At 42.1% G+C, this 14,707-nt stretch overlaps 1 long non-coding RNA gene across 1 annotated transcript; it reads right to left on the reverse strand.

The window, feature by feature from the left end:
• Positions 1 to 6,840: 6,840 nt before the first annotated feature.
• On the reverse strand, positions 6,841 to 14,092 carry LOC135969501 (uncharacterized). The gene is made up of 2 exons (XR_010584761.1): positions 13,869 to 14,092; positions 6,841 to 7,644 (listed from the first exon to the last, which is right to left on the reverse strand). It is a non-coding gene; the product is annotated as an uncharacterized lncRNA (long non-coding RNA).
• Between the last annotated feature and the right edge of the window lie 615 nt (positions 14,093 to 14,707).

Consider the following 14,707-nt stretch of genomic DNA (forward strand, 5'->3'; position numbering starts at 1 on the left):
AATTAGATTGGCTTGACCGCCTAATTAAATACAGATTCATCTGGAAAAGTGTTCTCCTGCTCTCACGTTTCAGTCTAATATCCGCTCAAATTCATGATGACCCTTATGTGGCCTCAACTTTAGAGCAAGGACAAACAGACAAAAATACCAACCCTCTCCTGTGTCGTTGCTTAGTCAGTTCTTTACCAGAAAAAAGCAATGGTATATATGTGAAGACAAGTGTGAAGGGAAAGGGGCACCCCAAAATGGGAGAGGCCTATACTGTCATAACTCAACAATAGGGAGTCAGAATACACCCATGTCTCACTCTCTCAGTGATCCCCACTACTTTTCAGAACTGTCACAATGCATTGAGAAGGAGATGAAAGTGGTTGAAAGTGGTGACTGCCAGTTTTTAACATTCTTCCTTAATGACATCATGCAGAAATTGGGAGGCAGCTGGAACTGAGAGGAAAGAATGCTTTGAGTCAGAAAATGTGAGCTCCAGCTCCAGCCCTGCTCCTCACTCACTGCATGGTGTCAGAGAAGCCCCTCCACTCTTGAGAATGAATTTTCTTTCCCTGAAAAATGAAGGAGTTGATCTTCATGAGCTACAAGATGACTCATGATTCGAAATTTCTGAGATTCTCTGATCACCAATAGATGAAAATTTCATTTATTCAGTGTTTTGGCTAGCTTTATGACATTGTGAAAAATTACAGCAAGGCTGAGATGCATCTATGAACACAATAAGCTCAGCTGGTTCTCTCTCAGGCAGTGAAAGAGGCAATGCATTATCAATTGACCTAAAGAAAAATCTATCATCTACATGATGTGTGCAAAGGGTAAAGATTAGGAACAAGCTGGGAGATGAGAAATACTTTTAGGAATGGCAAAAATAAAGTCACCCAATAGATAAGATATTGAGTTGTATGCCACCACTAGTAAAGATTGTTCCTGAGAAGGTCACATTTTGACAATGCAGTGACCACACTCAGACATGGCCAAGGACTATTCTCTTTCTGTTAAACTACTAATGGTAGAGAGGGCACCACACAAAGAAGGAACTTCTACTGTGTGTCTTCTATACCAGGTGCTGGGCTAACCACTTCTCAAAGGTCAAGTCAATTATTAGATTTAAAATTTTTCAAAATAAGTAAGTTATTTGCATGTACGTAAGAAAGCTAGCAAAAACTTAGTGTCGATCTTGAAACATCTTATTTCAACATTTTATTGAAAAGAACAAAGTAGAAACCACCCAAGCATATATTTTTCTCACTTTCAGTGAGTCAGAGGTGGAGGGGAGGGAGAAAATAATGTGTTTGACTTGTAAGTAATGACTAATCAAGAGCTATGTAATTGCTAATTTTGTATAGTTCTTGAGCAAAAGAAGGTATTTTTACATTCATAAATCTATTCAGTTTTCTTTAAATACAATGAGTGAAGGTTAGATATTTTTATGTTTTAAAATGAATAAAGAATTAATGTTTATAATACATGAAATTATAAACCACATGCATATTAACAAATGGCAGGCAAATCTTATGCTACGTTTACTCTGTCCTTGTTTACAATTGACCTCTACTGGGCCTTTTTTTTCCTACTACAGGCTATTCCAGTAAAACATAAACTTTGAAAGAATTTTTTTAAATATATATAGCATAAAATGCAAAGAAAAATATTCACTAAAGACCTAGGGCCTACTGGGAGCATAATATGTAGATTCCACAGCATTAAAAGATTGTGTTGTAATAATGATAATGGTATGGAGTAATTCAGTAAACAAATGTTCTGCGTCTCATATAGAACAATTAGTTGGTAACTTTGCTCTATTGAACGGTACACTGGACCCCACTTCTTAGGATCTGTATGAATGTAGACAACTTATTTCTTCTTTCTGTGCCTTAAGTTTTTATTTTTGTAGAACAAGTTTCATAGTTAGCTGAAATATATAGGGTTTTTATGAGGATTAGATGAAATCAACATGGAAAGTCTTACAATTGATACATATAAAGAATTTAATTAACAATGCCTTTTAAATAAAATGAAAAAAACTCACATCAGCTAGAGGTCTCCAAAATCTCAGCTTGGTCTTGTACCAACATTACAACCCAGAAGAAATTACTTTAGCTCTTTGACTTTAGATTTCTTATCTGTAGAATGAGTTAAAGATATCTAGCTTGTAGCATTGTTTCAAGCATTAGTGATAGTACATGTGAAGCACTAGCCTGACATTCAATAAATGCACTTTGTAGGTGTCAGCAAAATATTACACATGTATAAATTCATGAAAATGAAAATGTGCAATTATAAAAATTATTAAAAATCTGTTTAGATTTTTACACTCTGGGATTTAAAGTGCTTTAAATATCAGTGCATCATTTTAATATTTATGGTTATTTTTATTATTTATCTTTATGAATGAGGTAAGATTTTTATAACATCATTAAAATGTAATAATTCAGTCTGGAAACAATCTCTGCAGTTGGAAAGGAAATAGATGAGGGTTAGGCTTAATGATTTTTTCCCCCAAAAGTTTTCTTATATATTAATGAATCTTTAAAAACAAATAGATGAAAACAAAGTGAAGAAGAGTTTAGTGACTCATATTTATTTGTATTTGCTAAACAATATTAGCATACTGTTTCCATGTGAGAGAAGGTTGGGGCTTTTGGTGTTTGCTGTTGGCTTAGCAAGTGGTTGGGATTCTATCTATGGAGACAATGTATGTCATCTCACATGCTACTCTACACACCTGGCTTGGTGTTTCAATGTATTATCTTTGAATTGCACTTAATGATACCACAAATTTCCAAGCAAATCCACTGGGTTTTGGGGAATCTTGTTACTTTCATCTAAGCAAGAGACTACTCAGATCTGTTATTTTCCTGGAAATAGGTACCAATAAGAAACGTGATGCTCACACACCATTGTAATAAAGAGCAAAACCAATCTAAATTACAAATTTTGTGCTTTACTGATTTGGTCCAAAAAATTATAATTATAAGTGATTCTAAATTCTTTCCTATAATGATGGTTCTCAGACCAGGGACCACTTCAGCAAGAGCAAATGATATTTTCTGCCTAGCAACAGGGGTATACATCTCACTTCTCATTTAGAATATGGCAATTATTTCTGTTATTTAGCTAGGCACATTTGATGTCTCATTAAACCCTAACCTCAATTCCAGATTCTTTCTCTGCTAATTGATCAAACCCACTACTACCTAATGATTTGTCCTGATATTCCACTTGGTAATATTGTTTTACATAATCCCATCTCCTGCACATCTATTGTTTTGGTTTACACAATCTCCTCAGCCAGCAATTCTCTTCCTAAATATGTACTTATCAAAATGCCCCATTGCCTTGTTGGCTTCAACTTCAGTAGGGAGCTCGCCTAATTGCCCCAGCTGCAAGTAATTTTTCTGAGTGAGATCCTGGGACACTTTCCTTTGAAAGAGTCTATATTACACAGTTATTCCATTTATTTGTGTACACATCTTATCTTCCCCATTGTAAGCCATTGGGGAATTGCAACAATGTCATATATGTTTTTTCCTAGCACAACCCCAGCATATATATGGCAATCAATATATAAATGTTAAATTAGTGAATCCCTCAAAATGACATTGTATTAGTCTGTTCTCACATTGCTATGAAGAACTACCTGAGACTTGGTAATTTATAAAGAACAGAGCTTTAATTGACTCACAGTTTCACAGGCTGTACAGGAAGCATAGCTAATCATGCTTAGATACTTTTCCTTTAACATGGGCCCTTTTCCCTCCCCAAATAAAAGATCCTGAGTGACTCCTCTCAGGGAGCCAGATGGGGAACTCTTGCTCCTGTACAGTATCTCTTATACTTGAGCATAAGTCCTCAATAAAGCCTTGCCTAGGGAACTTGCTTGGCCCTGTGTCAATTTCTGTTGTGTGGTATCCCAAGAACCTTGATCAGTAACAACTTTCTTCCTGAATGCAGCAGGATCACGGGATGTGGGGAGCATTTTCTCTCCTGGAGGAGGAGACTTGAGAGCCAGCACGACTGCTGACTATGATCTCTTCATGACTGAGGAGTGGCCGCCTGCATTTCTGATTCAGTGTCATTGCAATTGGGGAGTCATCCTCTAGCCTGCCAGGGACTCTTCAGGCCCCCTTGCCCACAATTATTCTCTTTTCTTTTCTCCTTTGTTCTTTCTGTTGCTTCTTTTTCCCTTTCTCATTTCCTCTTATTTTAACTGGCTTGGCCTTAATAGACATCCATGAGGGAGAGATTGAAATTGTTAGCTTGGTTTTCCTGGTTTGAGCCACCTTAACAGACATCCATGAGGGACAGATTGAAATGGTCGGCTTCCCAGGGCTCATCAACCCAGCATACAGCAGGTTGCAAGTGTGCATTGCACCCTACCCCTGGCTTCCATGTGGTGGAAAAACTCAGGCACCCTGGCTCTCCATTCTGCAACTTTGTTTAAAGCCCCTTTGCTACTTCACTTCCCTATGTGGCACTTGGTGAGGAAGAGAGGTCTGTGACCTTTTTAGTCCTTTGTTGGAGCATACAGTTCTGTCATTCTGCATGTTGTCTTTGTGAGAACAGAAGAGACAGTACTTGGATTCAATTTCTGAGCAATTCCTGCCCTGACCCACTTTCTCTTTTTGTTTGTCTAATGCATAACTTTATTCATTGTCACTTGGTTACTGCAGACTATGGGTTTCAACTCAGTAGGACCTGGACCAGGCACAAAGTTGAGGAGATAGAGAGGACTATCCAAGCCTGTACTCAGTTTTGGGTGGGAAGTGACTCACTCTCCTCCCTTGACACTTTGGCCCTCTTGCATGACTTATAGCACTGTGTTGTGTGGGGCCTGGAGTGATCTCTCTGCAATCACTTGGTCTCAGAGCCTACATCCAAGCCCTGGTAAAAATGGGAGACTGGAGACAGAAAAATTATGTTTCAAGAAAAATTTTAAAAAACTGTAGTATACCTGTTTTTAGATCCTAGTCTTGTTCACTGTTTTGAGGGTTTTTTAAATTATTATTTTCTACAATTTGTACTGAATCTTGAATTCCTTCTGGGCTGAAAGTCTCCTAACTTATGTTTTCATATTTTTCTAGTCTATAACCCCTTGGGGCTCCAGGGCCTCCAATTCCCACCCCACCCCAACATTTCAGGTTACATATTAGGTCAAATTCATACATCTTCCAGGACAACTCCAACTGCTACTCTGCTTTTTAAAATGTGAAATACCCACCTACGATCAACAGTTAAGCCCACCTTTAAATTCATGCAAAGCCTTTGACCCTAGAAAGGAATGGTTGTTACCAGTAAGTAAAAATGTCTGGAGTTGGAGACATGCAATAGACCCTTAGATTAATATTACCCAATCATCCCAAAATGCCACATATAAGATGAATGCACTCACATGCTACATTTTTGTGTGTGCATGGGATGGCAAAGAATAGGCATCCCCATGTCTAAGCAATGAAACTAGCAATGGATTATATCTTATGGAAACTTCAGTGGTCTCTTTTTCTGTTCACAAAAACACTAAAGTCAAACATTGGATGCGCTCCTTCAAATTATTCACTAGGGTAGCACGAGATTTACCAGGAGGTATCCCAGATGAAGACAAACTTTTTTGGGTTATTCATTGCTTCCCTGGTGGGGAGTAGCAGCTCATCAATGGGTACTGAGGAATATTTCAAAGACAATATTCATATTAGCTAATGAAACTGCCAATTCTTTAACTGATTGTCAAGTATCACTCAATTTGGTAGCCCAGGTAGTTTTAGATAACAGAATAGCTCTACATTATATGCTTGCCAAAAAAGGTGAGGGTTGCATGGTAACTAACTCCTCTTGCTGCACATATATAAATGCATTTTCACAAATTGAAATTAGAGTAGAAAAAAATAAGACAGAAAATTACTTAGTTGCAACATACTGTAGATCAACACACTCTGATATTTCAGACTGCAGGAGACTGGTTTTCTAGCCTATTCACTTAGATTTCAGATGGCATCTGATTTCTTCTTACGGGCATTGTTAAACTGGGCTTAAGGATGTTTACTAATTATCACTGATGCTATTTGATTTTTTAAATAATTACTTATGGTATTCCACAGGGGTGAGGACTATTAAAGTTTGTGCCTTTCAGGCTTGAAATCTCCTAGTCAAGAACAACCAATACTATCCCAGGAGGATCTGAGTCCCTATATATCGTTAGATCAGTCAGTGAGAGATTTTTACAACCTCCAAAGTTACGCAGCAATGACAACCCCGATCAGCAGGAAGTAGCTCCAGAAGATGAGACCTCTAGCCCTTTCTCCTGAAGATTAAGGAAGATAAAATCTCTCAGGTGGTTGGTTGGTGGGGGGAGGGGCAGGAATGAGACAGCATAGGGATGAGACTTGGCCCCCAACACCCACTAATGCATTTTATTCATATCTGCTGACTACCAGACCTTGTTGTACTACCTCCATTAGTGCCATACCTCCTCACCAGACCTTGCAAACTATATGAAGAAACTAAGATAGGCAGCCACCATAAATCCACCATAAATCTTATTCAGGGGAGTTAATCCTATTACCTGTAGGCAGACAAGACCAGGAGAATGACTGATCCTGACCTTTTGCCTCATTATAATGTGTCTGGAGTTGGTTCCTTCCCGTGGGTTCTTGGTCTCACTGATTTCAAGAATGAAGCCACAGACCTTTGAGGTGAGTGTTACAACTCTTAAAGGTGGCACGGTACCCAAAGAGTGAGCAGCAGCAAGATTTATTGTGAAAAGCAAAAGCAGAAAGCTTCCACAGAGTGGAAGGGGACCCGAGCGGGTTGCTGCTGCTGGCTGGGGTGGCCAGCTTTTTTTTTTTTTTTTTTTTTTTAATGCTTTAAGTTCTAGGGCACATGTGCAGAACATGCAGGTTTGTTACATATGCTTACATGTGCCATGTTGGTGTGCTGCACCCATTAACTCGTCATTTACATTAGGTATCTCTCCTAATGCTATCCCCCCCACCCTCCGCTGATCCCACGACAGGCGCCAGTGTGTGACGTTCCCCACCCTGTGTCCAAGTGTTCTCATTGTTCAATTCCCACCTATGAGTGAGAACATGCGATGTTTGATTTTCTGTCCTTGTGATAGTTTGCTCAGAATGATGGTTTCCAGCTTCATTTGGGGTGGCCAGCTTTTATTCCCTTATCTGTCCCCACCCACAACCTGCTGATTGGTCCATTTTACAGAGCACTGATTGGTCCATTTTACAGAGCACTGTAAAATTGTTGCATTTTACAGTGCTGATTGGTCCATTTTACCAACCTCTAGCTAGCCACAGAGAGCTAATTGGTGCATTTTACAATCCTCTAGCAAGACAGAAAAGTTCTCCCATTCCCCACTCCACCCAGGAAATCCAGCCGGCTTCACCTCTCAATCCCACCTCTAAACAGGACACCCCGACTGTTGTTGGGGATTGGGTAATGACCACTCTACCTACTTCCTGCTGGATAGGGGCAAAGAAGGGGCCCTGCAGTGGTAGTATCCTCCAGAGGGGAACTCTCTCGGCCAAAGGGTCAGCGGGTTGGTCCAGGGGTCCTCAGTAGAAATTGTTAGTTGAGCTCATTTGAGGTTCCATTTGTAAGAACATCTGTAGCTTGATGGCTTCGATCCTAGAGGAAACAAAATTGAAAAGGAGGTTAAAAATACAGGGCCCAAAGGTGAGTAATAGCAAGATGACTGTCATGGGACCTAGAAAGGGTAGAAGACATGTCGCCCAACTCCAGAGTTGGCATAAGAGTTTGAAAGGCATTGTCTGATTTCAGAAGCCTTTTCCTGTAAACGCCGGGTGGCGTATCATACTATCCCTGACTGGTTAGTGTAAAAACAACACTCTTTCCCTAAGAAGGTGCAAAGTACTCCTCAGCAGTGAGGAGGTCTAGGCCTCCGTGGTTTTGGAGAGTCACTGCTGCCAAAGAGTCTATTTGGGATTGTAGAGTAAGGATAGATTTTGTTATTTCTTGCAACTTGAACTTTGAGGGGCACTGGTAGGGTCTGATGTCCACAAGATTAGAAGTTAGGATAATACATGTTACACTGTTAACTTTTAGCAAACTTTACTTTTGTTGAAAACCTTGTAAGTTTGGGATATCAATTATTCTTTGCTATTAATAAGACCTCATTCAATCAATATTAACTTGGAATTGTATAGATGGCTCCTTCCTGATTCTGTAAGTACTTTAAGGTTTAGCTGAATGCAAACAGCTCACATGTTTAAGCAGACCAATTATTAGGCAATTTTCCTAACTCTGCTTCTACAGAGTTTCCTTATCATTTACTGAATACCCATTGTATCTTTTTTCCTTAATCACCCCGGAGGAACCATCTGTCTCCTGTCCTGAAAGGAGTTCCTCCTAGGTCTGGTCGGACTTTTGTATGGTAATTAATTAAGATTTAGATCACTTAGATCCCCTGTTAAGAAACCTGGTGGGTTAAGGATTTTTGATAGGAAGGCTATGGGTTGTCAGTGGCCTCAGTGTTTTTGGGATATGCCCGTGTTTACACTGACAACAAGGTAGTATTGGAGTGTTACAGGGTCATGGAGAAGACCTTCAATTATCAGTTATAGGTTTTAAATTTACCCTGGCTTTTAAAGGAATAGGGTACACTGTTTTTTCTTTACTACTAACATCTCTCTTTCTCTTTTTCTTTCTCTCTTTGTCTTTGTCTCTCTCTTTCTCTCTGACTCCCTCTGTCTCTGTCTCTTCCTCTCTCTCTCTCTCTCTGTCTCTGACTGCCTCTTTGTATCTTCCTCTGTCTCTCTCTCATTGACTTCCTGTCTTTCTCTTTCTTTCTCTGTCTTTCCCCTCTCTCTCTCTGCCTGACTTTCTGTCTATCTCTTCCTCTCTCTCTCTTTCTCTTTCCTCTCTGCTGGTCTTTCCCTGCCTCTGTCAGCCACCTATGCTGCTGTTCTCCCTTCTCCCTCCCCTTTTTGATGGCTTTGGAGGTGTAAGACTGCCACCTCCTTGGGTTTTTGCACTGAGTGCAATAACTCCATGATTTCCTTGTGGTATTTAATGGGGGTTGGTTCTCCCAGAGGTTAGGAACTCCCTTTCTTTCCATATTGCAACATGGGCATGTAGGATTACATAAGCATACTTGTTGTTATCTGTATGCGTATTTATTCTTTTTCTTTTTCCCAGGTCTAAGGCTCAGGTAAGTGCCACTAGTTCTGCTAACTGGGCACTGGTCCCTGGGGGGAAGAGTGCTGTTATATTACTAACTATGGCATAACCTGCCCTTCGTATCCCATTCTCCACAAATGAACTTTCATCAGTATATAGATTAAGGTTGGGATTAGCTAAGGGGACTTCTAAGAGATCTTCTTGGGTGGCATAAGTCTGGACTATAATTTGTTGGCAGTCATAAGAGCTGTTGGCAGTCATGCTCATTTGGTTCCCCACCCTCTGGGAGAAAAGTGGCAGGGTTAAGGGCCACACACATGTGTATTTGAAGCACCAGCCCCTCAAGGAGTAGTGCCTGGTATCTAAGTAGGCAGTTGTCTGATAGCCATGAACTTCTTTGTCACCTAGTATGCCATTTACATCATGGATAGTCCAGACAGTGAGATCTTTTCCTTGTATTATTTTGAAAGCCTCTGATACTAAGATGCTCACCGCCACAACTACCCGTAAACAGTAAGGCCAGCCTTTTGCTACTATATCAATTTCCTTACTTAGGTATGCCACTGGTTGTGGGGTTGTTCCACGAGTCTGAGTAAGGACTCCAAGAGCTATTCCTGCTCTCTCTGGGACGTATAAAGAGAAGTTTTGTCCTGTGGGAAGGCTTAAGGCTGGAGCTTGTACTAGGGCCTGCTTTAAGGTTTTGAAGGCTGTTTCTGCCTCTAGTTCCTATTCTGCTAGATGAGTATTTGCCCTCTGGGTCTCCTTGATTAGAGTATAGAGGGGCCTGGCTATCTTGCTGTATCCAGGGATCCATAGTTGGCAAAAGCTGGTGATTCCAAGGAACCCTCGCAACCGTTTTAATGTTTTAGGGCAAGGATAAGACAGCATAGGCTAAATTCATTCCTTGCTGAGGGCACTGGTTCCTCTGGCTAAGATTAGGCCTAGATATTTGACTTGTTGTAGGCAGAGCTGGGTCTTCAATTTAGACACCACATACCCTTGATTGGTTAGAAAGTTCAAGAGATGTAGAGTAGCCTGCTGGCATGAGACTTCCGAACAGGTAGCTAAAAGTAAATCATCCACATACTGAAGGACCAGAGTGCCTGGACTTGAGAAGTGGCCTAGATGTTGGGCCAGTGCCTGACCAGACAGATGAGGGCTATCCCTAAACCCCTGGGGCAAGACTGTCTACATAAGTTGAGACATATGGTCTGTGTGATCCTCAAAGGCAAAGAGAAACTGGGAGTCAGAGTGCAGGGGAATACAGAAGAAGGCATCCTTGAGGTCCAGAACCATGAATCATTCTGCTTCCTCTGGTATTTGAGAGAGCAGGGTATAGGGGTTGGGTACAACTGGATATAGAGGAATTACTGACTCATTGATGAGTCTAAGATCTTGCACTAGTCTCCACTGACCATTTGGTTTTTGTACTCCTAGAATTGGGGTGCTGCAGGGACTGTTGCATTTTGTTACTAAGCCTTGAACTTTTAAATGTCTAACAATATCATGTAATCCTTTATGAGCTTCAGGCCTTAAGGGATATTGCCTTTGATAAGGAAAAGTGGTAGGGTCTTTTAGCCTGATTTGGACTGGGCGGGCATTTTTTGCCTTTCTGAATCATCTTTCCAATGCCCAGATTTCAGGATTGATTCCCTCCTCAAGCAGGGGACAACAAATGGGTAACTTCTTCCCCCTATTCATGTAGATAATAGCTCCACCTTTGGCTAATATGTCCCTCCCTAATAAGGGTGTGGGACTTTCAGGAATAACAAGAAAGGCATGTGAAAAGAGCAAAGTCTCCCAATTACAACTGAGGAGGTGGGAGAAATACCTGGTTACAGGCTGTCCCAGGATTCCTCAGATGGTAACAGACTTTGAGGACAGCTGTCCGGGGCAGGAGATTAACACTGAGAAAGCCATGCCAGTGTCCAGGAGGAAGTCAATTTCCTGGCCCTCAATTGTTAAACGTACCCAGGGCTCAGTGAGGGTGACGACATAAGCTGGTACTTGCCCTGGGCACCCTCAGTCCTGTTGTTGGATTATCTGGTTGGGGGCTTCTGGCCCAGAGAACCTTTGTCCTCTGGGGCAGTACACCTTCCATTGATCGCCTCAGCATAGCGGACATGGGCAAGGGGGCAGCATGTTTCTCGTTGGACAATCTTTTTTAAAGTGTCCTTGCAAACCACACTGATAACAAGCCCCACCAGGTGATTTGCCTGTTCCATTTTCTGTCCTCTCTGAACTACCAAGGTTTGTTTGTCTGAGGGCCATGACTAAGGCTGCAGCCTTTCTCTGATCTTGCTTTTCCTTTTCAGCCTGTTCCTCTTGGTCCCTATTATAGAACACCACAGTTGCCAGGTTTAATAATGCCTCCGATTTTGTTCAGGGATCAGGGCTTGCTTTTGGAGCTTTCTCCTGATATCTGTGGCTGATTGGGTAATAAACTTATCTTTTAGGATCAATTGACCCTTGAGAGAGTCAGGTGACAGGGGAGTATATTTTCTTAAGGTCTCCTGTAGCTGCTCAAGGAAGGCGGAAGGATTTTCTTCCTTTTCCTGAGTTATGGTGGACATCATTGAATAATTCATGGGCTATTTCCTAATTCTCCTTAGTCCTTCTAGAACACAGGTCAGCAGGCATTTATGACTCCAGTCCCCATGGTCTGAGTCGAGGTCCCAGTAGGGATCCATACTGGGGATAGCTTGCTGACTGGTAGGGAATTTGTCCATTTCTTCAGCTGTCATTTTATCATTTACTTGACTAAGATACCAGGTATCTCCAAACTCTCGGGCTGCAGCTAAAGCCTCATTCTTTTCATTAAAGGCCAGGGTTTGATCTCACAATAACATGACATCTCTCCAAGTGAGGTCGAAGGTTTGCCCTAGACCCTGTAGGAGATCTATATACCTATCAGGAACATCTGAAAACTTCCCCAGGTCTACTTTGATCCACGTTAAATCAGAGAGGGAGAAGAGGACATGTACCTGGGTTGGGCCAAATTCCCATTCCCCCACAGCTTGAAGGGGACATAACTGATAGCCCAGGGGTTTTTGTGATCCCTTGGAGATTTCTTTGCTTCTTTCCTTCTGGGAGGTGGAGATTAGAGGAGGCTTATCAATAATAGGAAGAGGAACTGTAGGAAGGCTAAGATATGGAGGTAAGCTAAGAGGTCCTCCAGTGGGATGTAAATTGCAAGCTTTGCATAGTTGTGGATTCTCCTTCAATGAAAAGAAAGCTTGGACATAAGGTATTTCACTCCATTTGCCTTCCTCCTTACAAAAAAGGTCAAGCTGCAGGATAGTATTGTGATTTATACTTCCCTCAGGTGGCCATTTTTCCCCATCAAAGAGAGAATATTAGGGCCAAGCCACAGTGCAGAAAAAAATAAGCTGCTTCTTTTTCAGGGTTTGCGGGTCAAATCGGTCCCAATGGCTTAGGATGCATTTCAAGGGTGAGCCTGTTGATGCCTGAATGTTTCCCATCTCAAAGAAAAAACTGTCCATGGTTTTGGTTTGCTTGTTTCTCCCCAACCCCCACCCAAGAACCTGCAATGGTCCCTGGACCCCGCTGATCAGAATAGTTGCACTCACTGACACAGCAACAGAAACCCTTCTTGGCCAAGAACCTGCAACGGTCCCTGGACCCTGCTGATCGGAATAGTTGTGCTCACCGACGCAGCAGCAGAAACTCTAGTTTTCCTCCTAGACCACAAGGAGCACCGAGGAAGGTTGGATTTAGCAGCCCTTACTGAAGCATTCCCGAAAACCTGCACCCTTGCCTTTCCTCTTAGATCACAAAGAGGACCAAGAAAAATCAGATTTAGTGGCCCTTACCAATGCATTCTCGAAAACCTGTTAGAGACCTAAGCATTTTCTTCGGTTAGTATTGGGACCTTACCCCTGTCCTATACAGATAATATGCCTCAAAATGGAGTGGAGGGCTAGTTATACCCTTAGGGAGGGGAAAGAATCTCCCAGGTTGGAAGACTGACGCCTTTTGTCCTTATCTCTCATCATATGAATAGGAAGGATACAATTTCTGAGGCTCCCCATATCCTAGCTTCAGGAATTGCTTCTCTTAGGTCTGCTAGTCTGAGGAGGGATCCTAAAATTCCAGATATTGCCCCCTGCTCAATAGGGCTTCGGGCAAAAATTATGTCTTTCTTATTGGTGAGCCCGGGTGCCTAAATAAGGGAACAGAGTCCTGAAGTTTATACTAGAAATCATCATTATAGGAGAAACTAGTAAAGCACCAGAGACCGGGAGTGGTTTATAGAAGCGGCACTAACCTTGGAAAAGAAAGGTGAGAAGTTTGTCTGACAGGCATTAGGACACAGGAGACAAGGGTCAGGATAGGATAGATGGCTGAGTCTCACTTGGGCGACATGACTTGGAGAGTTCTGCTCATGGCTGCAGGGTCAACCAACATTTTGGGGGACCCTGGAGCTGAATGGCTTTCCTCTCTGTCGACCTTTGGCTCATCCCGGAAGTACAGGAAAAGTGGAAGCTGGTTCCAGGCAAATCAACACTCCCAACTCCAAAGAGTTGGGGGTTGTTATAGAGCCCTTTCCCAGAAAGCCTGACACCCGTGTCTTTAGTCCAGCAGCTGTGCTGGTCACTTTTAATTGGCCAACAGGTGCCTGCTGTTCAGCCCCCAAATTCTAAGGAAAAATAGGAAAGAACAGCAAGTGAAAGGGGTCTGGTGGTACTCACGGCTTGGCGATGGTCCCATCTGGGCCACTAAGACATGTCCAGAGTTGGTTCCTTCCAGTGGGTTCTTGGTATTGCTGACTTCAAGAATGAAGCTGCAGAACTTTGCAGTGAGTGTTACAGCTCTTAAAGGTGGCATGGACTCAAAGAGTGAGGAGCAGCAAGGTTTATTGTGAAGAGTGAAAGAAAAAAGTCTTTCACATCGTGGAAGGGGACCTAAGCAAGTTGCTGCTGCAGGCTGAGGGGCCAGCTTTTATTCACTTATTTGTCCCCGCCCACATCCTGCTGATTGGTCCATTTTACAGAGTGCTGATTGGTCCATTTTACAGAGCGCTGATTGGTCCATTTTAAAGTGTGCAGATTTGTCCGTTTTACAAACCTCTAGCTAGTCACAGAGAGCTGATCGGTGCATTTTACAATCCTCTAGCTAGACAGAAAAGTTCTCCCATTCCCCACTTGACCCAGAAAGTCCAGCTGGCTTCACATCTCAATAATACCAAAATCCCCACACAAGGAGGAACTTTCTGCCACTTTTTAGTCATGTGATGTATGAAAAAGTATGTTTCTACACTACATTTGCACAGCTGAAACCCCCTCCCTAATCATGCTGACATAGCTTTCCTTTAACATTGACTCCTTTCCCTTGCCAAATAAAGGATCACAAGCTGGTGAACTCTCCCTCCTGTACAGTCTCACTGGTGCTCAAACATAAGCCCCCAGTAAAAGCTTTGTCTGGGAAACTTGTTTGGCCTTGTGTCAGTTTCTATTGTGTAGGAGCCTAAGAATTTGTGGCTGGTAACAGATTCAATGGGTATTTTTGAAATTGGTGGATAGGTTTTCAA

Source organism: Macaca fascicularis, chromosome 2, assembly GCF_037993035.2.
Source record: "Macaca fascicularis isolate 582-1 chromosome 2, T2T-MFA8v1.1".
Taxonomy (NCBI): Eukaryota; Metazoa; Chordata; class Mammalia; order Primates; family Cercopithecidae; genus Macaca; species Macaca fascicularis.